The 26,723-nt window shown below is 44.3% G+C and overlaps 1 non-coding gene and 6 pseudogenes across 1 annotated transcript; all 7 read right to left on the bottom strand.

Annotated features, from left to right (window-relative positions):
- Positions 1-148: 148 nt before the first annotated feature.
- On the bottom strand, positions 149-268 carry LOC141267368 (5S ribosomal RNA; annotated as a pseudogene).
- A 621-nt stretch (positions 269-889) lies between these two features.
- On the bottom strand, positions 890-1,008 carry LOC141268046 (5S ribosomal RNA; annotated as a pseudogene).
- A 937-nt stretch (positions 1,009-1,945) lies between these two features.
- LOC141267466 (5S ribosomal RNA) lies at positions 1,946-2,065 on the bottom strand (annotated as a pseudogene).
- A 621-nt stretch (positions 2,066-2,686) lies between these two features.
- Positions 2,687-2,806, bottom strand: LOC141267600 (5S ribosomal RNA; annotated as a pseudogene).
- Positions 2,807-3,411: 605 nt separating this feature from the next.
- Positions 3,412-3,520, bottom strand: LOC141269241 (5S ribosomal RNA; annotated as a pseudogene).
- A 955-nt stretch (positions 3,521-4,475) lies between these two features.
- On the bottom strand, positions 4,476-4,595 carry LOC141268206 (5S ribosomal RNA; annotated as a pseudogene).
- Positions 4,596-25,840: 21,245 nt separating this feature from the next.
- On the bottom strand, positions 25,841-25,959 carry LOC141267007 (5S ribosomal RNA). The gene has a single exon (XR_012321026.1). It is a non-coding gene; the product is annotated as a 5S ribosomal RNA (ribosomal RNA).
- Between the last annotated feature and the right edge of the window lie 764 nt (positions 25,960-26,723).

Below are 26,723 nucleotides of genomic sequence, written 5' to 3' on the forward strand. Positions count from 1 at the left end.
GCGTGAAGGCGGCGGGGTAGCGTACTTAGCTGCCAACTGGCTCAGAGGCCTTGGGGCTTCCATCATCTAAGTTACTTAAGGTCGGTGTCCGGCAAGGCGCCGTTCCATGCTAGCCGAGCTGGGCAGTAGGTAAAAACGTCATCAAAATGGTCTACAGCACCCGGTGTTCCCAGGAGAACTCCCATCCAAGTACTGTCCGAGCCCAGCCCTGCTTTGCTTCCGAGATCAGATGAGATCGGGCGTATCCAAGGTGGTATGGCCAGTAGACGCTGCTCGATCCATCGCCCAGCCAGCCTTTCTCAGGATCGCTTGGTGGCGAGCAATCTGGCTGTGACAGGGCGGGCTTCGAAGGGTCCATGCAAAGGCTGTGCCGTCCCTACAGGTGTAGTTTGTTTAGCAGTGATTCACCCGCCGCATCAGGTGTCTTCAAAAATGGCTCGGCGCAGGGTCTCCTGCAGGCTAAACCCTTCATCACGGTAATGTGACAGAAAGAGCAAGCTGGACCCATAACTTGGGGGCGGAGCGAGACGTCCAGGGGTGAATGAAGGAAGAGGGTGAGATGGTTGCCAGTGACTTTGAGCTGCTCTTCAGGGGGGAGGGTCGTGTTGCCTGCAAAGGTCTTCTGCTTGGGGTTACCGGTGGTTGCCTCCAGCCACGCAGGAGACGCTGGTCCTGGTGAAAAGGAGCCTAGTATTAAAAGTAAAGACGCAACAATGCTGGAGGCCCACGGTGATCAGAAGGATGCTGGTATTTTGCAGAGATGAAATAGCGCAAGAGAGAAAGCAAATGAAAAAAAGAAAAGAGAGTGAATGTGTGCACTTGTGAAAGGGAATGGAAAAAAGACATAGAAGAGAGTGCCCCCTGCTGGTGGAAGGAAGGAAAAAGCAAAAGCCTACAGCACCTGGTATTCAAAGGCAGTCTCCCATCCAAGTACTAACCAGGCCCAACCCTGCTTAGCTTCCAAGATCTGATGATATCAGGCGTGTTTAGGGTGGTGTGGCCGTAGGCAGAAACAAGCCTCTCACTTGCTGCTTTTCTACTTTGACGTCTGGCTGCCGGCTGCCGACTGCCCTTTCCAGTGCTCAGCAAGACCAGGTCCTTTTGTGCTTTCCCTTCTCTTCAATTTTTTTGCTGGCTTCCTTAAAAGGTCTTGTAGACACAACGCCCCACTCAGAGCCGCTGAGCTCACTGATCGGCTGCAGCGCTGTCGACGGAACGTCAGCTTCACGGCCAATGCCACAGGCCGGGAGCAGAGGCGAGACTCACCGGTAGACCCGGGTAGGTTGAGTAGAGCGCGGTTAGTTGCTTTCTAATAGCCTGCAGCGGGGGATTAGCTTCTAATGAAAGGGAACAATCCCTTTGACTGTCTGCAGCGCGCCACACCTAGGAAGCGCACTCTCACACACAAGCCAGCATACACACGTGCTCGCACGTGACAACACCCCCTATCTGCCCCTACAACCTCTCCGTCACCATGTGTCAGACTCTCCTGCCTGTTTTATGATTTCAGGGCGCTAGCAGGAATCCCCCCCCCCTCCCCAATTCCTTCCGCACCTTCCTTCCCTTCCTTGCACTGAGGTTAGCTCTTTGTCACCCGTCTGGCTTGGTTACACAAGCTTCTTTGCAGAGAAACATGTTACTTCTGCTGGCCCTCGCTAGGCGGCCTTCATCCAAAACCTTCCCTGGGCACCTGCTGAAAGCCTGGCCCCGGGAGCTTTTAACGCCATCATTTCCACACGGCGAGCTGCGGAGTCAATAAGCACTCCTAGCCGTGGCAAGGAGCTCGGTGTCAGGCCTGCGTGAATGCGGCGGGGTAGCGTACTTAGCTGCCAACTGGCTCAGAGGCCTTGGGGCTTCCATCATCTAAGTTACCTAAGGTCGGTGTACGGCAAGGCGCCGTTCCATGCTAGCCATGCTGGGCAGTAGGGCAAAACATCATCAAAATGGTCTACAGCACCCGGTGTTCCCAGGAGGTCTCCCATCCAAGTACTGTCCGAGCCCAGCCCTGCTTTGCTTCCGAGATCAGACGAAATCGGGCATATCCAAGGTGGTATGGCCAGTAGACGCTGCTTGATCCATCGCCCGGCCTGCCTTTCTTAGGATCGCTTGGTGGCGAGCAATCTGGCCGTGACGGGGCGGGCTCCGAAGGGTCCATGCAAAGGCTGTGCCGTCCCTACAGGTGTGGTTGGTTTAGCAGTGATTCACCCGCCGCATCAGGTGTCTTCAAAAATGTCTCGGCGCAGGGTCTCCTGCAGGCTAAACCCTTCATCGTGGTAATGTGACAGAAAGAGCAAGCTGGATCCGTAACTTGGGGGCGGACCGAGACGTCCAGGGGTGAATGAAGGAAGAGGGTGAGATGGTTGCCAGTGACTTTGAGCTGCTCTTCAGGGGGAAGGGTCGTGTTGCCTGCAAAGGTCTTCTGCTTGGTGTTACCAGTGGTTGCCTCCAGCCACGCGGGAGACGCTGGCCCTGGTGAAAAGGAGCCTAGTATTAAAAGTAAAGAAGCAACTATGCTGGAGGGCAACGGTGATCAGAAGGATGCTGGTATTTTGCAGAGATGAAATAGCGCAAGAGAGAAAGCAAATGAAAAAAAGAAAAGAGAATGAATGTGTGCACTTGTGAAAGGGAATGGAAAAGAGGCATAGAAGAGAGTGCCCCCTGCTGGTGGAAAAAAGGAAAAAGCAAAAGCCTACTGCACCTGGAATTCCCAGGCGGTCTCCCATCCAAGTACTAACCAGGCCCAACCCTGCTTAGCTTCCAAAATCAGACGAGATCGGGCGTATCCAAGTTGGTATGGTCAGTAGACGCTGCTTGATCCATCGCCCGGCCAGCCTTTCTCAGGATCGCTTGGTGGCGAGCAATCTGGCCGTGACGGGGCAGGCTCCAAAAGGTCCATGCAAAGGCTGTGCCATCCCTACAGGTGTGGTTTGTTTAGCAGTGATTCACCCGCCGCATCAGGTGTCTTCAAAAATGGCTCGGCGCAGTGTCTCCTGCAGGCTAAACCATTCATCGCGGTAATGTGACAGAAAGAGCAAGCTGGACCCGTACCTTGGGGGCGGAGCGAGACGTCCAGGGGTGAATGAAGGAAGAGGGTGAGATGGTTGCCAGTGACTTTGAGCTGCTATTCAGGGGGGAGGGTCGTGTTGCCTGCAAAGGTCTTCTGCTTGGGGTTACCGGTGGTTGCCTCCAGCCACGAGGGAGATGCTGGTCCTAGTATTAAAAGTAAAGAAGCAACAATGCTGGAGGCCCACGGTGATCAGAAAGATGCTGGTATTTTGCAGAGATGAAATAGCGCAAGAGAGAAAGCAAATGAAAAAAAGAAAGAGAATGAATGTGTGCACTTGTGAAAGGGAATGGAAAAAAGGCATAGAAGAGAATGCCCCCTGCTGGTGGAAGGAAGGAAAAAGCAAAAGCCTACAGCACCTGGTATTCCCAGGCGGTCTCCTATCCAAGTACTAACCAGGCCCGACCCTGCTTAGCTTCAGAGATCAGGCGTGCTCAGGGTGGTGTGGCCGTAGGAGAGACAAGCCTCTCACTTGCTGCTTTTCTACTTTGACGTCTGGCTGCCGGCTGCCGGCTGCCGACTGCCCTTTCCAGTGCTCAGCAAGACCAGGTCCTTTTGTGCTTTCCCTTCTCTTCAATTTTTTTGCTGGCTTCCTTAAAAGGTCTTGTAGACACAACGCCCCACTCAGAGCCGCTGAGCTCACTGATCGGCTGCAGCGCTGTCGACGGAACGTCAGCTTCACGGCCAATGCCACAGGCCGGGAGCAGAGGCGAGACTCACCGGTAGACCCGGGTAGGGTGAGTAGAGCGCGGTTAGTTGCTTTCTAATAGCCTGCAGCGGGGGATTAGCTTCTAATGAAAGGGAACAATCCCTTTGACTGTCTGCAGCGCGCCACACCTAGGAAGCGCACTCTCACACACAAGCCAGCATACACACGTGCTCGCACGTGACAACACCCCCTATCTGCCCCTACAACCTCTCCGTCACCATGTGTCAGACTCTCCTGCCTGTTTTATGATTTCAGGGCCCTAGCAGGAATCACCCCCCCCCTCCCCAATTCCTTCCGCACCTTCCTTGCCTTCCTTGCACTGAGGTTAGCTCTTTGGCAGCCGTCTGGCTTGGTTACACAAGCTTCTTTGCAGAGAACCATGTTACTTCTGCTGGCCCTCGCTAGGCGGCCGGCATCCAAAACCTTCCCTAGGCACCTGCTGAAAGCCTGGCCCCTTCACGGCCCCGGGTGCTTTTAACGCCATCATTTCCACACGGCGAGCTGCGGAGTCAATAAGCACTCCTAGCTGTGACAAGGAGCTCAGAGTCAGGCCTGCGTGAAGGCGGCGGGGTAGCGTATTTAGCTGCCAACTGGCTCACAGGCCTTGGGGCTTCCATCATCTAAGTTACTTAAGGTCGGTGTCCGGCAGGGCGCCGTTCCATGCTAGCCGAGCTGGGCAGTAGGGCAAAACGTCATCAAAATGGTCTACAGCACCCGGTGTTCCCAGGAAGTCTCCCATCCAAGTACTGTCCGAGCCCAGCTCTGCTTTGCTTCCGAGATCAGACGAGATCAGGCGTATCCAAGGTGGTATGGCCAGTAGACGCTGTTCGATCCATCGCCCGGCCAGCCTTTCTCAGGATCGCTTGGTGGCGAGCAATCTGGCCGTGACGGGGCGGGCTCCGAAGGGTCCATGCAAAGGCTGTGCCGTCCCTACAGGTGTGGTTTGTTTAGCAGTGATTCACCCGCCGCATCAGGTGTCTTCAAAAATGGCTCGGCGCAGGGTCTCCTGCAGGCTAAACCCTTCATCGCTGTAATGTGACAGAAAGAACAAGCTGGACCCGTAACTTGGGGACGGAGCGAGACGTCCAGGGGTGAATGAAGGAAGAGGGTGAGATGGTTGCCAGTGACTTTGAGCTGCTCTTCAGGGGGGAGGGTCGTGTTGCCTGCAAAGGTCTTCTGCTTGGGGTTACCGGTGGTTGCCTCCAGCCACCCGGGAGACGCTGGTCCTGGTGAAAAGGAGCCTAGTATTAAAAGTAAATAAGCAACAATGCTGGAGGCCCACGGTGATCAGAAGGATGCTGGTATTTTGCAGAGATGAAATAGCGCAAGAGAGAAAGCAAATGAAAAAAAGAAAAGAGAATGAATGTGTGCACTTGTGAAAGGGAATGGAAAAAAGGCATAGAAGAGAGTGCCCCCTGCTGGTGGAAGGAAGGAAAAAGCAAAAGCCTACAGCACTTGGCATTCCCAGGCGGTCTCTGTTAAATGGTTAATTATGGAAATTCATTTGGAATGTTAATCGATAATCATTTTTCTGAGTTCTATGCCTCAGCCATCGTGTCTAGTTGACATGCGCTATTTGTGTGTGTATTTTTGGTTCACTACCATATGTAGAACAGGTGTCCATACGACTGGCTATAAAAGCCCATGGTACAGAAAGGGGGGGCTCTCTTGCTCTGCCCACCCCACAAGACACAGAATCTTCATGCTGAGAAGCAGATGACATGTAGGCCTGGACACATGCTGGACAAAGACATGATTTATCAGCCAGGATCCAAGGAAAGATGCGTGAATCTCAACAATTAAGGTAATTATGCACAAATGGACAATTACTTTATAACTAATTATTGTATGTACCTGCTGCAATCTGATTCTTTTTAATGGACAATCCAAGAATAAATAGATACATTTTTTATAAGAATATCGTGATATTGATACTTTGAGAAGTCCTCAGTAGAAAAAAATAATACAGGAAGAGTATTATTTTACAATGGTGAGCCAGCCAGTCCTGTTTTTTTGTTATTTAAATTAAGTAAGTGAATTTCTTCAGTGAACAAGGGGGAAGTCCTGACGAGCTGAACAGCTGTTGTTCACATGTCAGTAAATTCACTAGTTTGTCACGAGAAGCAGAAAGGACCTACAGACTGAGGAAAGACAGGAACCAGAGGTACTTACAAGGAACAGAATCACACAGGAAAAGAATCAGACGAACTGAAGACAGGACGTGCTGATAAAGAGAAGCCAAGGAATCTTAAGGTAAGCAAAATATGGATATAATTTCTTCTTTTGCTAAACAAAGTAATATTAATTTCAAAGGTAATGTAGGAGATGACATAAAAGTTTTGTGGCTCAGTTTATACAAAGAATGTGAATTGGAGAATTTACAGTTAACTTCTAAATTGGTAAATAGAGACAAACAGAAATTGAGAAATATTCTACATTTGGTAGATTTTTTTCATAGTCTTGTGTTAGAGATTTCTTAGCAGGAAAATAGTGTAGAAGTGTCAGACGGTGATACTGATTCTGACTGTAATGTGGAAAATGAACAAGAAGTAAGACACGTGTCTGTAACTGAAGGTGACCTTGGGTCTGACCAAGAGACGGACATACAGAAACCTGCCGTGGGAGGAGACATGACTGACATACGAGAAACCGACATACTAGGTGATGTGGGAGGAGACGTGAGTGACGTAGGAGGAACGGACGTACAAGAGCCACTAAAAATATCAGAGAATTCTGGAATTACCCAGGCTCAACTCCAAATTAAAATGAGGAAAAGTTTGCTGAAATTATACAAAATCATGCCAAAATATGATGTCAAAATCCATGCCTGTAGAAATTCAGAGACATTTGAGAGCTTCTCTGATAAGTTTGATTTATCCAATGAGGAGAGGAATCAATTATTTAAAATATGGATTCCTGTGACATTGTCCAGACGTTTACATTTAATGTCCTGTGAAAATGACTCTCCTAATGGATGGGAAAATGATTCGGACAGATTAAGATATTTGATTTATTGTGTCACAAAGGATTTTCCCAACATAGAAGATCTGCAGAAACTAAGGATTGGTAGGAAGGAATGTACATATACATTCATGTCCATATTTGAACGGTTGTACAAAGCTCTCATCAAAAATGGAAAAGTACAACATATGATAACAACTTTTGTACAAAAATTCAAATTCCTAAATTCAGTTTCCCAAGTTATGGCATCACAAAAAAATTCATTATTTGAATGTGCACAGATGCTGGATTTTGTTAGAAAACATGAGAATCGTGAAAAGAAAATAAATCAAGCTAAATTTATAAAACCAGGAAAGTTAAAATCTTACCTAAAGCCAATATCAAACTCTCCTAGACTGAGTCATCCCCATAGTGAACTCTATCAAATACGCAGAAGATTTCATATATGTTATAAGCCATATCAGCCAGTGCAAAGATCCATCTCTCCACAGAATGAGTTAATTCTCAGTCAGAACTGTGATTCTCTAAAAAGGAAAATGGCTGAAACTGATGGACAGAGACAGGTGAGACGACCAACTCACAGTGACGTCATGGAATGTGGACAGAAGAACAGGCAGTTCTCTGAGGTTTTGAAGGATAGAAAAATGTCTTTCCTAAATAGGGCGTTCCTGGAGATATTTGAGAGAGACAGAAGATTTGGTTTAGGGAATGGCTAAGGATAAACTGTAATTACAATGTTGTATCAAAATGTAATACAATGTCTCAATATTTATTTATAATCTTATACAGTAAAATTGTAGTTATATAGTTTCTAATAGTTCATATATATATATATATATATGTATATATATATATATATACACTTGTCTAAGTAGAGATTGCGTATAATTGTATTTATATATACGTTTATAAAATATATATATATATACATATTAATTAATAAATTAGAACTTCATATATATAACTTTAAGTAGCAATATTTTGAATTACATTAGAACTAGAGATGAGCGTTGTTCTACTCGAACTGTTCGCCAATCTCAAATTCGAGCTGTTTTGGGCGGTGTTCGAGCCGTTCGGCGAACACGAACAATTTGAGAAAAATTCGGCTGTTCGAGGTTATGTTCGATAACTGTTCGTGCACCAAAATCATAACTGGATTTTTTCTCAGTAATGATGAAAATTAATGTTAATACGCAGTTTGAGTGTACAGCGGGGTGGGGGGAGGGGCAGGGGATGGATCTCTGCAGGAACAATGAAGATCTCCATTTTTTTTTCTCTTTCCCGCATTTACAGTGGGGAGGTGCAATCTGTCAGCCTATCAGCAGCGCACACACGGAGCGAAGTGCTTTTTTTCACACAAGCAAGGGCATGTGTCATTGGCAGTGTATGTCACATGTCCTTGCCCTATAAGACCAAGCCATTTTCCCCGTCGCCACCATTTTCTCACTGCTGCAGCTGCGTGTTAGACGGCACCGCTGTTGCTGTGTGCGCTATACCTTGTTAATTTCAAGCCAATTTTCGCACAAATATACAGATAGCTTGGGAGTAGGGAATAGTTGTGATTGCAGTCCTTTTAAGGACTAGGTTACAGCATTTCCTACGACTTTTATCAGGCAGGTCTGTGCTCTTAAATAGATAGGTTGTGGGAGTAAAGACTAATTGTAATTGGAGTCCTTTTCAGGACTAGGTTACATCAGTTCCTATCAGTTTTTGCCAGGCAGGTCTGTGCCAGTGCTGTGCAAGTTTTTTTCACAGCATTTGGTTGAATCTAGCAAAGCTAATCCTTTTTGGCCTATTGCAGAGTGTGTTAGTCAGTGGAGTAGCCTATCTGTGTTGCAAGATATACCACCTGTGTATAGAATACCAATTTTTTTACTGCACCTAGTGAAGTAAAATTTTTTGGGCATAGCATCATTCTATTAGTCCATCTATACTGACCTCCATCAGGTTGCAAACTGAATCTAATTTTTTTCTGCATCTAGCTCTGAAAAAATATTTGGCCTTCTAGCAGTGTGTAGGACTTGTTCTATTAGTCCACCTATACTGACCTCCATCAGGTTGCAAACTGAATATATTTTTTTCTGCATCTACCTCTGAAAAAATATTGGGCTTCTAGCTGTGTGTGGGACTTGTTGTATTAGTCCATCTATACTGACCTCCATCAGGTTGCAAACTAAATATATTTTTTTCTGCATCTACCTCTGAAAAAATATTGGGCTTCTAGCTGTGTGTGGTTCTTGTTCTATTAATCCATCTATACTGACCTCCATCAGGTTGCAAACTGAATATAATTTTTTTCTGCATCTAGCTCTGAAAAAATATTTGGCCTTCTAGTAGTGTGTCGGACTTTCTCTATTAGTCCATCTATACTGACCTCCATCAGGTTGCAAATTAAAAATAATTTTTATCTGCATCTACAGTACCTCTGAAAAAATATTTGGGCTTCTAGCTGTGTGTGGGACTTGTTGTATTAGTCCATCTATACTGACCTCCATCAGGTTGCAAACTGAATATAATTTTTTTCTGCATCTAGCTCTGAAAAAATAATTGGCCTTCTAGTAGTGTGTGCGACTTTCTCTGTTAGTCCATCTATACTGACCTCCATCAGGTTGCAAACTGAATATATTTTTTTCTGCATCTACCTCTGAAAAAATATTGGGCTTCTAGCTGTGTGTGTGGGTCTTGTTCTATTAATCCATCTAAACTGACCTCCATCAGGTTGCAAATTAAAAATAATTTTTATCTGCATCTACAGTACCTCTGAAAAAATATTTGGGCTTCTAGCTGTGTGTGGGTCTTGTTCTATTAATCCATCTATACAGACCTCCATCAGGTTGCAAACTGAATATAATTTTTTTCTGCATCTACCTCTGAAAAAATATTGGGCTTCTAGCTGTGTGTGGGACTTGTTGTATTAGTCCATCTATACTGACCTCCATCATTTGCAAACTGAATATATTTTTTTCTGCATCTACCTCTGAAAAAATATTGGGCTTCTAGCTGTGTGTGGGACTTGTTCTATTAATCCATCTATACAGACCTCCATCAGGTTGCAAACTGAATATATTTTTTTCTGCATCTACCTCTGAAAAAATATTGGGCTTCTAGCTGTGTGTGGGACTTGTTGTATTAGTCCATCTATACTGACCTCCATCAGGTTGCAAACTGAATATATTTTTTTCTGCATCTACCTCTGAAAAAATATTGGGCTTCTAGCTGTGTGTGGGTCTTGTTCTATTAATCCATCTATACTGACCTCCATCAGGTTGCAAACTGAATATAATTTTTTTCTGCATCTAGCTCTGAAAAAATATTTGGCCTTCTAGTAGTGTGTCGGACTTTCTCTATTAGTCCATCTATACTGACCTCCATCAGGTTGCAAATTAAAAATAATTTTTATCTGCATCTACAGTACCTCTGAAAAAATATTTGGGCTTCTAGCTGTGTGTGGGACTTGTTGTATTAGTCCATGTATACTGACCTCCATCAGGTTGCAAACTGAATATAATTTTTTTCTGCATCTAGCTCTGAAAAAATATTTGGCCTTCTAGTAGTGTGTGGGACTTTCTCTGTTAGTCCATCTATACTGACCTCCATCAGGTTGCAAACTGAATATATTTTTTTCTGCATCTACCTCTGAAAAAATATTGGGCTTCTAGCTGTGTGTGGGTCTTGTTCTATTAATCCATCTATACTGACCTCCATCAGGTTGCAAACTGAATATAATTTTTTTCTGCATCTAGCTCTGAAAAAATATTTGGCCTTCTAGTAGTGTGTCGGACTTTCTCTATTAGTCCATTTATACTGACCTCCATCAGGTTGCAAATTAAAAATAATTTTTATCTGCATCTACAGTACCTCTGAAAAAATATTTGGGCTTCTAGCTGTGTGTGGGTCTTGTTCTATTAATCCATCTATACAGACCTCCATCAGGTTGCAAACTGAATATAATTTTTTTCTGCATCTACCTCTGAAAAAATATTGGGCTTCTAGCTGTGTGTGGGACTTGTTGTATTAGTACATCTATACTGACCTCCATCAGGTTGCAAACTGAATATATTTTTTTCTGCATCTACCTCTGAAAAAATATTGGGCTTCTAGCTGTGTGTGGGACTTGTTCTATTAATCCATCTATACAGACCTCCATCAGGTTGCAAACTGAATATATTTTTTTCTGCATCTACCTCTGAAAAAATATTGGGCTTCTAGCTGTGTGTGGGACTTGTTGTATTAGTCCACCTATAATGACCTCCATCAGGTTGCAAACTGAATATATTTTTTTCTGCATCTACCTCTGAAAAAATATTGGGCTTCTAGCTGTGTGTGGGACTTGTTGTATTAGTCCATCTATACTGACCTCCATCAGGTTGCAAACTAAATATATTTTTTTCTGCATCTACCTCTGAAAAAATATTGGGCTTCTAGCTGTGTGTGGTTCTTGTTCTATTAATCCATCTATACTGACCTCCATCAGGTTGCAAACTGAATATAATTTTTTTCTGCATCTAGCTCTGAAAAAATATTTGGCCTTCTAGTAGTGTGTCGGACTTTCTCTATTAGTCCATCTATACTGACCTCCATCAGGTTGCAAATTAAAAATAATTTTTATCTGCATCTACAGTACCTCTGAAAAAATATTTGGGCTTCTAGCTGTGTGTGGGACTTGTTGTATTAGTCCATCTATACTGACCTCCATCAGGTTGCAAACTGAATATAATTTTTTTCTGCATCTAGCTCTGAAAAAATAATTGGCCTTCTAGTAGTGTGTGCGGCTTTCTCTGTTAGTCCATCTATACTGACCTCCATCAGGTTGCAAACTGAATATATTTTTTTCTGCATCTACCTCTGAAAAAATATTGGGCTTCTAGCTGTGTGTGTGGGTCTTGTTCTATTAATCCATCTAAACTGACCTCCATCAGGTTGCAAATTAAAAATAATTTTTATCTGCATCTACAGTACCTCTGAAAAAATATTTGGGCTTCTAGCTGTGTGTGGGTCTTGTTCTATTAATCCATCTATACAGACCTCCATCAGGTTGCAAACTGAATATAATTTTTTTCTGCATCTACCTCTGAAAAAATATTGGGCTTCTAGCTGTGTGTGGGACTTGTTGTATTAGTCCATCTATACTGACCTCCATCATTTGCAAACTGAATATATTTTTTTCTGCATCTACCTCTGAAAAAATATTGGGCTTCTAGCTGTGTGTGGGACTTGTTCTATTAATCCATCTATACAGACCTCCATCAGGTTGCAAACTGAATATATTTTTTTCTGCATCTACCTCTGAAAAAATATTGGGCTTCTAGCTGTGTGTGGGACTTGTTGTATTAGTCCATCTATACTGACCTCCATCAGGTTGCAAACTGAATATATTTTTTTCTGCATCTACCTCTGAAAAAATATTGGGCTTCTAGCTGTGTGTGGGTCTTGTTCTATTAATCCATCTATACTGACCTCCATCAGGTTGCAAACTGAATATAATTTTTTTCTGCATCTAGCTCTGAAAAAATATTTGGCCTTCTAGTAGTGTGTCGGACTTTCTCTATTAGTATATCTATACTGACCTCCATCAGGTTGCAAATTAAAAATAATTTTTATCTGCATCTACAGTACCTCTGAAAAAATATTTGGGCTTCTAGCTGTGTGTGGGACTTGTTGTATTAGTCCATGTATACTGACCTCCATCAGGTTGCAAACTGAATATAATTTTTTTCTGCATCTAGCTCTGAAAAAATATTTGGCCTTCTAGTAGTGTGTGGGACTTTCTCTGTTAGTCCATCTATACTGACCTCCATCAGGTTGCAAACTGAATATATTTTTTTCTGCATCTACCTCTGAAAAAATATTGGGCTTCTAGCTGTGTGTGGGTCTTGTTCTATTAATCCATCTATACTGACCTCCATCAGGTTGCAAACTGAATATAATTTTTTTCTGCATCTAGCTCTGAAAAAATATTTGGCCTTCTAGTAGTGTGTCGGACTTTCTCTATTAGTCCATTTATACTGACCTCCATCAGGTTGCAAATTAAAAATAATTTTTATCTGCATCTACAGTACCTCTGAAAAAATATTTGGGCTTCTAGCTGTGTGTGGGTCTTGTTCTATTAATCCATCTATACAGACCTCCATCAGGTTGCAAACTGAATATAATTTTTTTCTGCATCTACCTCTGAAAAAATATTGGGCTTCTAGCTGTGTGTGGGACTTGTTGTATTAGTACATCTATACTGACCTCCATCAGGTTGCAAACTGAATATATTTTTTTCTGCATCTACCTCTGAAAAAATATTGGGCTTCTAGCTGTGTGTGGGACTTGTTCTATTAATCCATCTATACAGACCTCCATCAGGTTGCAAACTGAATATATTTTTTTCTGCATCTACCTCTGAAAAAATATTGGGCTTCTAGCTGTGTGTGGGACTTGTTGTATTAGTCCATCTATACTGACCTCCATCAGGTTGCAAACTGAATATATTTTTTTCTGCATCTACCTCTGAAAAAATATTGGGCTTCTAGCTGTGTGTGGGACTTGTTGTATTAGTCCATCTATACTGACCTCCATCAGGTTGCAAATTGAATATAATTTTTTTCTGCATCTAACCCAGCCAATAGTTTTGGCCTAATACCACAGTTTGGCCACTCAGCTCTGCTCGGTTACCATCCATTGTTTTTTTGTGCAAACAACTCCAGAGTTGTGAATTAGTTAACCACCAAAATGAGTGGAAAAAGGCCTGCTGCTGGTGGAAAGGGGAATAGGCGTGTTGGGAAGGGGAAAAAAGGTTGTGTCCGTGGGGTAGGTGTTAAAGCAACAGTAACATCTGCAGAAGAAAGACCATCTTCCAGCCAAACTAAAATGTCTACTTCTTTTAGCGGACAATGTGATAAGATCCCTTTCTTACGGCCACGCCAATCGCTACAAATTCCAGATTAGGCACAAAAACAGCAGGTGCTTCAACGGATATCAAGTGCTCCTTTAAGTGGGCTCTCCTCCACATCAACTTCAACATCACAAATACTCCAGTCCTCAAAGGTGTGACCCAAATCGCACTTGCTTCCTCACAGCTCCCAAATCTCCAGCTGCCCGTCTGAGTATGAGGTAGAACAGATGGTTGAGTCTGCAGAGCTGTTTACTCATACTATAGCCTGGGAATCAGAGGTCGACTCCAGCGCTTCTGTGAATCCAGACGAGGAAATGATCTGCACTGATGCCCAGAATCTTTATGAGTCGGATCCAGGACCAGATGCAGAAGGTTCTGACCATAATGTAGACGCTCATTCCCAAACTGTAACTCCTGTTGGTGGAGACAATGAGGAAGACGATGATAAGACTCAAATACCTGATTGGAGCGACAACTTTAGTTTTTTGTCAGGGCAGGAACAGGTTAGCTCTGAGGACGACGGGTGTGATAACACACAGGGTGATGATGATGAGGTTGGAGATCCCACTTACTGTCAACCCACAGTCAGCCAAGAGATGAGGTCAGCAGAGGAGGTGGAGGAAGATGCTAGTGACGACGAGGTCAGGTTGCGCCTTCCTGGACAGAGACGTAGTACTGGAAGCACGTCAACAACTGCATCCTCAAACACAACTCTGCCTCTCACCACAAGTCGTGGTGGCTCTTCAGGTTGCATGGGTGCTAAGCCTTGCATAGCCTGGGCATTTTTTCAGATCGATAAAGATGACCCAACTCGTGTTATCTGTAACATTTGTCAGCAAAAGCTAAGTAGAGGCCAAAAAATACATAGTTTGAGTACTTCATGCATGAACCGGCACATGGACATGAAGCATAAGTTGCAGTGGGAAGCTCAGTGTGCTACAATGCGGCCTAGCCGGCCGGGCCAACCACCGTCTGCCATATCTTGTGCATCCGCGGCCTCTTCATCCTCTGTGACTGGGGGGACAGCAGTCACACCTATTTTGGGGCGCAGACCTGCCACCTCTTTACCCGCAACAGCCAGCGTGATTGGCAGGTCATCATTTTCTTTGGAGGTGGTAACACCAGCTGGTGTTGAGCGCTGTCCGACATCGATAGCACCACATTTGGATCAAGGCAACCTAACATGTCCGCCTGCATCTTCCTCACAGACCGGCAGTTTGCCGGGGACACCCTTATCAACCCCGTCTAAGCACAATAGCCAGCCCTCGGTCCCTCAGATGTGGACAAGTAAAAGACCATTTCCTCCTAGCCATGAGAAAGCTAAGAGGTTGAATTTCACCATCTGCAAGCTCTTGGCTACAGAAATGCTGCCTTTCCGCCTGGTGGACACAGAGGATTTTCGAGACCTTATGTCCGTCGCAGTGCCCCAGTACCAGATGCCCAGTCGGCACTACTTCTCAAAGAAAGGTGTGCCTGCGCTCCACCAGCATGTCGCACACAACATCACCGCTTCTTTGAGAAACTCTGTGTGTGACAGGGTGCATTTCACCACAGACACTTGGACGAGTAGGCATGGAAAGGGGCGTTACATGTCGCTGACTGGGCACTGGGTAACTAGGGTGACAGCAGGACAAGGGGCTGCTGTCCAAGTCTTGCCATCCCCACGAGTTGTGCGTCAATCCTCTTTATGTCAAAGTTCCTCCACTGCTTCTGCCTCCTCAACCTCCTCTCGGTCTTCCACCTGCACCCAAAGCCTGTCTGGTCATGCCACAAGCTTTCTAACTGCGCAGAAGGGATCCTGCACACCTCCTTACTATGCTGGCAGTAGGGCTCAACGTCATCAGGCGGTTTTTACATTGAAATGTCTGGGAAATGTGAGTCACACAGCTGAGGAGTTGTGGTCAGCTCTGGAGAACCAATTTCATGAATGGTTGTCTCCACTGGACCTGAAACCAGGGAAGGCCGTGTGCGACAATGCTGCAAACCTGGGTGCGGCCCTTCGCCGGGGCAATGTCACACACGTGCCTTGTATGGCTCACGTGTTGAACCTGGTTGACCAGCAATTTTTAGCCCACTATCCCAGTCTAGATGGACTTCTGCAGAGGGCACGGTCGCTGTGTGCTCACTTCCGCCGTTCGCATCCCGCAGCTCAGCGACTTACATCTCTACAGAAGTCGTTGGGCCTGCCACTTCACCGGCTAAAATGCGATGTGCCTACCCGGTGGAATTCAACTCTGCACATGTTGCAGCGACTGTGGCAGCACCGACAAGCCCTGGTGCAATACGTTCTGACGTATAGCCTGGGCCAACGAGATTCAGAGGTGGGGAAAATCACGCTGGAGGAGTGGTCTCAGATCAGGGACCTATGCACCCTTCTGCACAGTTTTGAAATGGCGACGAAGATGTTTAGTGCTGACGATGCCATTATCAGCATGACTATTCCGGTGATTTACATGCTGGAGCACATGTTAAACAGAATTCGGAGTCAGGTGGTGGCACAAGAGAAGGTGGAGGAAGTAGAGGAGGAGGAGTTGTATGCAGAAGGGCTAACATCTGCAAGGTCCAGACGGTCGGCAGCACCAAGGCGGCAGGCATGTGAGGGTGGGGGAAATGGTTTTACCAGGGCGCATGGTAGCAGCCAAACTAGTGAGGAAGGTGCAGGAGCCCAGGAAGAAGTGGAGGACGAACTGATGGAAGACTCATCAGATGAGGGAGACCTTGATCACATTTCTGTTGTGCGAGGTTGGGGGGACAGGACAGAGGAAGGAAGCATGATTGTTACCTCGCCACCAACACAACAGGGACTTGGTGCTGCTGGATGCGCAACACACATGAGTGCCTTCTTGCTGCACTACCTGCAACATGACCCTCGAATTGTGAGAATTAGAAATAATCCTGACTACTGGGTTGCCACACTGTTAGATCCCCGGTACAAAAGTAAATTTGCAGAAATTATTCCTGCCATAGAAAGGGATGCACGCATGCAGGAGTATCAGCAGAGACTGTTGCAGAATCTTACATGTGCTTTTCCACAAAATACCAGTGGTGCACGTAGTGAATCTCACAGTTCCAACTTGCCAACCGTGGGACCGTCAAGTGTTCAGCACTCAAACCGTAACAGAACCACAGTATCTGCTGGTAACATCAATTTTGCGGAATCATTTCACCACTTTTTTAGCCCATCCTTTGCAAGGCCACAGGAGACAAGAAGTCTGACACATAGTCAACGCCTAGAGACGATGGTACAGGAGTATCTCCAAGTAAACATTGAAGCCACGACTGTGTCACTGGACCCTTGCTCTTTTTGGGCTTCCAATCTGGATAAATGGCCGGAGCTAGCCACTTACGCCTTGGAGATCTTGTCATGCCCCGCAGCCAGCGTTCTGTCTGAACGTGTGTTCAGCGCTGCTGGTGGTGTGCTGACAGATAAGCGCACGCGGCTCTCCACTGATAATGTAGACAGACTCACGTTCATAAAGATGAACAAATCATGGATCCGAAACGACTTTTCTACCCCTGTGTCATCCTGGGGAGAGTAAAAGCTTGATGATTGGTTAAAATCACCCTACCAACCGTTTTAAGCTTTCAAATTACTAATCATGTTTATCTGTATCTTGACTGGAAAATAATTTGGGCTTTGTAGCAGTGTGCAGCACTGATCCTATTAGGCCATCTATACTAAAGCTTCACCAGATTTAAAATTAATAATAATTTTTAGCTGCATCTAGCCCGGAAAATAATTTTGGGGCTCCGAGATGCGCAAGACACATAAGTGCCTTCTTGCTGCACTACCTGCAGCATGACCCTCATATTGTCAGAATTCGAAGTAATCATGACTACTGGGTTGCCACACTCTTAGATCCCCCAAACTTTTCGATCAACCTTTTCATTTTAATAAAGACCAAAAAAATTGTCATTTTTGAAATTATAAGCATTAGCAGGTTGTTAGAAACTGAAATCAAACAGTTTTCAACTCAAAACTTTATTCTAGGTGATGTTACATTTTCACGTAGGACCCCTTGTTCGAAAGGAGCTTCTGAGCTCTCTCGTCCATTGAATTTGTCAGGTTTTGGATGGTTTCTGCTTCAATTGTTTTGCATGAGGACAGAATACCCTCCCAGAGCTGTTGCTTAGATGTGAACTGCCTCCCGCCATCATAGACACTCCTTTTAATGATGCTCCAAAGGTTCTGAATGGGGTAGAGGTCAGGGGAGCATGGGGGTCACACCATAAGTTTGTCCCCTTTTATGCCCATATCAGCCAGAGATGCAAATGTTTTATGTGCAGCATGAAATGGTGCATTATCATGCAGAAAAATGATCTTGCTGTGAAATACACGGTTCTTCTTCTTGAACCATGGCAGGAAGTGCTGTTTGAGAAAATCCACATACATTATGGAGTTCATCTTTAGCGCCTTCAGGGATCCTAAAGGGGCCGACAATCTCTCTCCCCATGATTCCAGCCCAAAACATTACTCCACCTCCTCCTTGTTGGCGCTGTAGCCGTGTTTGCGTGGGGTGTCCATCAACCAGCCATCCTCCACTCCATCCATCTGGACCATCGAGCGCTGCACGGCACTCATCCGTGAACAAAACAGTTTTAAAATCAGTCTTCATGTAATGTTTGGCCCACTGGAGCCATTTCTGCTTGTGTGAAGTGGATAGAGGAGGTCGACAGGATGGCGTATGCACAGCTGCAAACCTCTGAAGGACCCTGCATCTTGTTGTTCGGGGGACGTTGGAGGCACAAGCAGCTTCAAAAACTTGTCTGCTGCTATGACAAGGCTTTTTTGCCGCTGCTCTTTCAACCTGACGTAATTGCCTGTAGGAAAGAGTCCTCAATTTGCCCTTATCAGCACGCACACGTGTGTACTGTGAATCAGCTACATACTTCTTGATTGCCAAGACACTTCATCCTGATCATCGCACAATGTTGATTGTAGTCATGCCTTGACCTAAACACTCCACAATTTGTTGCTTCTCAGCAGCCGACACATCCTTTTTCTTTCCCATTTTGGCAGAAAATGTAGGCTGCTTAATAATGTGAGACAGCCTTGTTAAGTAGTCTTGCCTTTCATTGGACACTCCTGCCAAACTAATTAGCACAGGTGTCTGCAATTGCTTACAGTGATATAAAGAGCCCTGACACACATCACCATCAATGAGTTTAACTGACAAACAAACAAATTCTTCCCTTATCACTCCTAAACACTTTTTGCATAATAATTTGGAGCGCAGTGTACATGTGCTTTTCCACAAAACACCAGTGGTTCACGTAGTGAATCTTACAGTTCTAACTTGCCAACCGTGGTCTGTATGGAGTTGTTCAATAAAGGGCCCAAAATTAAGATAACATAGATGGGAGAGGTCTCTATGAATAGGAATTCCTAAGTATTTGATACCCTGTGAGGGCCAGGCAAAGGGAAAGTTGGACTGGATGGAATCCTGTATGGATTTGGGGAGGGAGACATCGAGGGCCTCAGACTTCGCTGCATTGATTTTAAAATTTGACCATGTAACAAAGTCATCTATTTCAGCCATAACAGCATGGATGGATATATGTGATTGAGTGATATATACTAGGACATCATCAGCAAATAGAGAGCACTTGTACTCGGTGCCTCCCACCTCAATCCACCTAATATTGGGGTTATGGCGAATTGATGAGAGCAGGTGCTCCGTCACTAGGATGTATAAGAGAGGGGACAGAGGACATCCCTGCCTTGTCCCATTGGTGATTGTGAAAGGTGATGAAAATGTTCTGATGCACCCCCTGGGCCTTGGGACACCCGGAGCCGGACCCTTTTTGGTGGATGCTGGTGGTTGTAGTCTTCGTGGCGGCGACCCAGTTCCGTGGCTCAGGGTGGTCAAACCAGTGGCGGAACTATTTATGTGGTTTTGATGTTTAAATGTCCGACTACGCCACCCGTGGATTGCGGTCAGAGTGAACCGCCGCTGCAGGGCAGACCGCTGAGGCTGGTGTTGTGGGTGAAGCAGAGCGTAGCATAACTCCCCACGGGAGGAGTATAGCCTCAGGGCAGTGTATGCGGAGGATGGGGGTGATGGTGCAGGGCAGCAGCAGTAACGACACGGAGTCAGTGATGCAGTCCAGGGCCTTTACTCACAGTTCTTATTATCCAGACCACGTCTGCAGGTAACGGCTGCCCACGTCGTACTGTGCTCACCAGGTGAGGGGCTCAGACAACTCCCAGATAACTTTGGAGCGCTTCACAGGACCCCCTTTGTGTGTCCTTTGTCTGGCCTTTCTTACCAACCCTTCTGTCCGGCTGCCTCGGGCCTCCTCTTGTTAAACTTGGCGCCAGTTTCCCTGACCCTATGTGGTGCCTTCCTAGCGGGTGTAGCGAGGGGCTGCGCCACATAAAATGTCACAGCCTCCGGTTTCTAGCTGAGGATCGTTTCCTGCCTCCACTAGTTTCGGGGACCGGTCTCCCCCTTTGGCCTGACCCCTCCACGCAGGTGGATTCGGGCGTGCGGTGGCGACTCGCCCGTCCGCACCTCTGGGATCCCTTCATTCCTCATTCCTGGAGCCTTCTCCGCTCCTCTTCCTTCCTTCTCCCTCTTCCAGGCCTGGGCCTCTGTTACTAGGCCCGCCTCCGGAGCAGAGCTCATGCAGAGCCCCTGCTCCCTGCCACTTCTGCTCAGACTTCTCTGCACTGAACTAAGATGGTGCCCACCTTTTATACTCCCTTCTCAATGCATCCAGGAACTGCTTCCTCCCTGCTCCTGCACTACAGGGTTCCCCTTCCTCAGTGTTCCCTCCCCCCACTCCAGCCAGGGACAGGGACTGTCGTGCCCATCTCAGAGGCATATTGGTCGCCCTGCCCCACGGCAATGTGTTGTAATGCATGCAGGTGTCGGGTCCTGATCCACACTCCATCCTTACCTGAGAGTGAGATATCACACCTCTGGGTGAGGTGCAATACCTCTGTAGCAACCGAGCCCTCAGGGTGCTACAGTTCCATTTATCTTCAGCCTAGGTGACGTATTGTGATACAGGGCCGTGATTTTGGCTATAAAAGGGTCCCCTAGACCCCTACCCCAAGCTTTTTAAGAGAATCATATATGGCGTGCCAGGAGACTCTATGGAATGCTTTCTCAGCATCCAACGAGAGTATCTAATTACAAATTTTTAACTGCATCTAGCCCAGGAAATACTTTGTGCCTAGTAGCAGTGTCTGCTAGTCAGCGGATTATCCCGGCTGTTAAGCAAGCTACACCACCTGTAGTTTAGACACTTAATTTTTTCAAAGGAAATTCTTCGGGACCATGGGATACTCAGTGAAGAGCATCAGGAGGCACCCCAAGGCATAGGGGCTGGGACTGGCAGTAGGATGCCTTGCGGTGGACAGCAGAGCTCGATCCTTATAAAAGCTTTTTAACTGCAGCAGCTTTAGTGGACGCTACTGGAGCTGGAATTACGCGGCTGCTGGCATGAGACTTGCCCTCCAATAGATCCTTGTAAATGGATTTAAAGTGTATTCATTCAAATTAGAGAGACAATTTAAATTAAAAAGCTTAGAGCTGCCTCCACCACAGGGGGGCTCGCTCGACCCACCAGCGGACAGGCACCAGTATTGGGAGAGGGGGGCTGGCCATCAGGGTTCACCGCGGCTCTGGCACAAACCCGGCGACACGGAGGTGGCACGGGCAGGAGCGGACTGGCCCTGTCGGCTTCTCACTTTTTGGATTTTAGAAGGGCATGACATGCCTATATCTGTGTCTCCCCCTCCTTTTACTCCTCCACCTCTTTTATTTTCGCATGACTATATGTACTTGTCACTTTTCCATGTGTTAGTTATGTCTTCTGAGCAGTTTGTCAGCTTTTGGACACCTTTGAAGGTGTTTTCTATGTGTTTCTATGTGTTTTTGTTTGCCTGCCATTGGTTTTAACGGTGTTCGAAGGTGTTCGACGAACAGTTCGACGAACACACGGGTGTTCGACGAACCGAACCGAACTCGAACACTACGGGGGTGGCTCAACACTAATTAGAACCAACCAATATATGTGTAAGATATTTAAATAATTCTGTTTCTGTATGAATTTGATATTTAATTTTATTTTCTTATATTTCCTTAGAGTTTTCATTCCAAAGCAGGATTTGATAAAAGAACTCTATAATGGATTTATTTCTTTATTCACACAGGTAGTGAAAAAATTGCATGATTTTATGTGTATAACATTTTAAAATAATAACAATATATCTAGTAGAACTATAATATTTATGTAATACTTATTAATTCTTTTGTGTTACTAATATTTTCTGTGCATGAAGTGTTCGTGCAAATTAAAGTAGCTTTACAGCATGACGTGTGACAGCTGCGGCCTTTGAACTTTGAGCTAATAGTATAGAATTCCATTCATTCTATTTTCAACTGATGTAACTTAAGACCGGGCAGCCAGTGAAAAAAGAATCTAAGACAAGAGTTTTTTCAAGTGTCTGAAATTCCAGTGACTTACTCTCATATTATATAATATGTACTTGGGGAATATTCAAAGAAATATAAAGATATTCAATTGATATGGCAATGCGCATTAATAAATTGGGATACAACAATTTTGGGTTAAATATATGCATATATATCTAAAACTTCATATGTGGAATGTTTGAGTTGAACAGATCTGTGAATGTCAGAGTGAAGGTGACAGATGAGTAAATCAGCAGCTGCTAAGTGTGATTGATGTGACAGAGGCCTCGTATGTTTGTATGTTTGCAAAAAAAAAAATGTTTCTTTATGTGAAGGTACAAAAATATATTTAATTCTGAGGAAATTATAATACATAATTAGGTATTATCTACATATATATATTTCTATATTTCTTTAATAATTATTATTTCTTGATTTAACTAATAGTGGATAAGGGCAACCACACATCAAAATGGTTTACAAAGCAAATTTATATTTAGAATAATTTTCCACATGATAATATTCTTGAATAACTATAATATTATTTTTAATGGTTACCTAAATAGGTACACACCTCTCTTTAGTCAAATCTATGCTACTCATCGATATGAAATGTATGCACAATATTTCTAGAAGAATAATTATTTTTAATTTGGTTCTGATATATACATAAATTTTATAAAATAATATTTTTGGTATTAAGGGGGAAAATGTGTTTTTGATCCTGATTACATAATCACTTTTGATCAATACTTATTTTCCACACATTTTAATAAAGAAGAAATAATAATAAGGTACTATGGTATAATTAAGAAGGGTATTACATGCAAAGTTGCATAATTTAATATTTTTTGGTGGTACAAGGTTATGACAAATATGAAATCATCCAGATAATGGAGATATAAGGGTATTTTTTATGGAGAATATAATTACTCTGCATTTGTCATTAAAATTTAAAGGCCTTATTTTTATTTTTATTCTTATTTTTACTCTTAATTTTATTTTTCATTTTTAAAATTTTATTCTTACTTTATACTTCTTATTTTTCTATTTTTTAATTTTTTAATTCTCATTTGATTTTATTTGAGTTCAATATCTCAATTGAGAAAACACATTAATATTTAATAAAGTAATGTCTAATACAAGAGTATTGCTTCATTAAATATATATTGCTAAGGAAAAAAATGTTTACATTTTCTGAGTAAACACAACAATTCATTCATTCATTTATTCATTCATTCATTCATTCATTCATACATTCATATATTTATTCATTTTGGTTCAGGAGTATACATTCTTTGATATTATTGGTTTAATAAAGATATAAAAACTTGTTTTTTCAAAATACACTGACACCTATGGGTTGGAAAAGGTAATTACACCTATGACATAAAAATGTTCTATCATATGGAGAACTTGATTGATAATGAATTATTATCTATTATTGTTTATTATTCCAAACATAATTTATTTTAATATTTTGATAATAATTAGATGGATATTACTGATTGCTATGGTACGCTGTGATATTATAGGTTAGGAAAAACTGCCAGAGTTGGTATCAGATTAGGGAATGAAGACTTCAATCAAGACATCACAATTATGAATTCTATCTTAATAAAGACTTTTAATTTTTATAAATCAAAGAGATTCTCAAAAGTTACAAGAAGAAGCAACTGATATCCGGACGTCTCAGAAGGTAACAGGTGTGAATGCTGAGTGTTATAATAGACTGTGTCCATTACATACAATACAATTCACACCACTGATCACCAGGACGGCAGAGGACGATGATCCTATATGTACTGTGTTGTGTTCAAGTTTCATCACGTTCCAGTGGTTTCTTATCACCTGCAACGCTTCAATGAAAGCTGGTGAACAGGTAATACCTGGCATATGTGTCCTGTATATAAAGGACTGAGTACTGGTTATGGGGCTATATAAAGCAGGAAAGTGTCAAGTTAACCCTTGCTTTACTGACCAAAGACGTCACATCTGTTCCAAAAGTGACACGAGACAAGTGCGGACACACGGAAGATTCCAAAGACGATCCAACGTAAGTCCAGGTGACACTGCACAGATATTAAAGCTACATTTCATCCATGGACTTTGTTTTCTTATCAACTGACACACATGATCTTTCTAATAAAGAGTACAGTTTATGGACTGCACAATAATGAACACAATTATGGACTGTACAATATCTACATGCTGTAATTTATTTCAAAGGAGTTTTCATCTAAAGACTGTGTTATAAAAGAACCAAGAAGAAGACGAGACGACGACCCGATGACATCAGATGATGACGATTGAACCCGCGATTGCTTCAATTTAGATATAGGGAAGTATAATTATACATATTAAATGAATATTAGTCACGGCTTATCATAACATGAATTCACATCATTATATAACAATAATCCGATATTGATACTATTATTACTATTATTATTATTATGGAAATTTAATGATATTGCCAAGGAAGAAGGAAAGAAAAAATGATTGATGAATGTATCTTCTTTTGAGACTTTTCAGTTAAAGTCCTTTTATTCTCAAAAAGGGGGAAATGTTAAATGGTTAATTATGGAAATTCAATTGGAATGTTAATCGATAATCATTTTTCTGAGTTCTATGCCTCAGCCATCGTGTCTAGTTGACATGCGCTATTTGTGTGTGTATTTTTGGTTCACTACCATATGTAGAACAGGTGTCCATACGACTGGCTATAAAAGCCCATGGTACAGAAAGGGGGGGCTCTCTTGCTCTGCCCACCCCACAAGACACAGAATCCTCATGTTGAGAAGCAGATGACATGTAGGCCTAGACACATGCTGGACAAACACATGATTTACCAGCCAGAATCCAAGGAAAGATGGGTGAATCTCAACAATTAAACAATTAAGCTAATTATGGACAAATGGACAATTACTTTATAACTAATTATTGTATGTACCTGCTGCAAACTGATTCTTTTTAATGGACAATCCAAGAATAAATAGATACATTTTTTTATAAGAATATCGTGATATTGATACTTTGAGAAGTCCTCAGTAGAAAAAAATAATACAGGAAGAGTATTATTTTACAGTCTCCCATCCAAGTACTAACCAGGCCCAACCCTGCTTTGCTTCCGAGATCATATGAGATCGGGCGTATCCAAGGTGGTATGGCCAGTAGAAGCTGCTCGATCCATCGCCCGGCTAGCCTTTCTCAGGATCGCTTGGTGGCGAGCAATCTGGCCGTGACGGGGCGGGCTCCGAAGGGTCCATGCAAAGTCTGTGCCTTCCCTACAGGTGTGGTTTGTTTAGCAGTGATTCACCCGTCGCATCAGGTGTCTTGAAAAATGGCTCAGCGCAGGGTCTCCTGCAGGCTAAACCCTTCATCGCGGTAATGTGACAGAAAGCGCAAGCTGGACCCGTAACTTGGGGGCGGAGCGAGACGTCCAGGGGTGAATGAAGGAAGAGGGTGAGATGGTTGCCAGTGACTTTGAGCTGCTCTTCAGGGGGGAGGGTCGTGTTGCCTGCAAAGGTCTTCTGCTTGGGGTTACCGGTGGTTGCCTCCAGCCACGCGGGAGACGCTGGTCCTGGTGAAAAGGAGACTAGCATTAAAAGTAAAGAAGCAACAATGCTGGAGGCCCACGGTGATCAGAAGGATGCTGGTATTTTGCAGAGATGAAATAGCGCAAGTGAGAAAGCAAATGAAAAAAAGAAAAGAGAATGAATGTGTGCACTTGTGAAAGGGAATGGAAAAAAGGCATAGAAGAGAGTGCCCCCTGCTGGTGGAAGGAAGGAAAAAGCAAAAGCCTACAGCACCTGGTATTCCCAGGTGGTCTCCCATCCAAGTACTTACCAGGCCCAACCCTAATTAGCTTTCAAGATCAGACAAGATTGGGCGTGTTCAGGGTGGTGTGGCCGTAGGCAGAGACTAGCCTCTCACTTGCTGCTTTTCTACTTTGACGTCTGGCTGCCGGCTGCCCTTTCCAGTGCTCAGCAAGACCAGGTCCTTTTGTGCTTTCCCTTCTCTTCAATTTTCTTGCTGGCTTCCTTAAAAGGTCTTGTAGACACAACGCCCCACTCAGAGCCGCTGAGCTCACTGAACGGCTGCAGCACAGTCGACGGAACGTCGGCTTCGTGGCCAATGCCACAGGCCGGGAGCAGAGGCGAGACTCACCGGTAGACCCGGGTAGGGTGAGTAGAGCGCGGTTAGTTGCTTTCTAATAGCCTGCAGCCGGGGATTAACTTTTAATGAAAGGGAACAATCCCTTTGACTCTCTGCAGCGCGCCACACCTAGGAAGCGCACTCTTACACACAAGCCAGCATGCACACGTGCTCGCACGTGACAACAACCCCTAACTGCCCCTACAACCCCTCCGTCACCATGCGTCAGACTCTCCTGCCTGTTTTATGATTTCAGGGCCCTAGCAGGAATCACCCCCCCCTCCCCAATTCCTTCCGCACCTTCCTTGCCTTCCTTGCACTGAGGTTAGCTCTTTGTCAGCCGTCTGGCTTGGTTACACAAGCTTCTTTGCAGAGAAACATGTTACTTCTGCTGGACCTCGCTAGGCGGCCGACATCCAAAACCTTCCCTGGGCACCTGCTGAAAGCCTGGCCCCTTCACGGCCCCGGGTGCTTTTAACACCATCATTTCCACACGGCGAGCTGCGGAGTCAATAAACACTCCTA

This window comes from Phyllobates terribilis, unplaced genomic scaffold (genome assembly GCF_046119375.1).
Source record: "Phyllobates terribilis strain yellow unplaced genomic scaffold, ASM4611937v1 Scaffold_4__5_contigs__length_816908805, whole genome shotgun sequence".
Lineage (NCBI taxonomy): Eukaryota > Metazoa > Chordata > Amphibia > Anura > Dendrobatidae > Phyllobates > Phyllobates terribilis.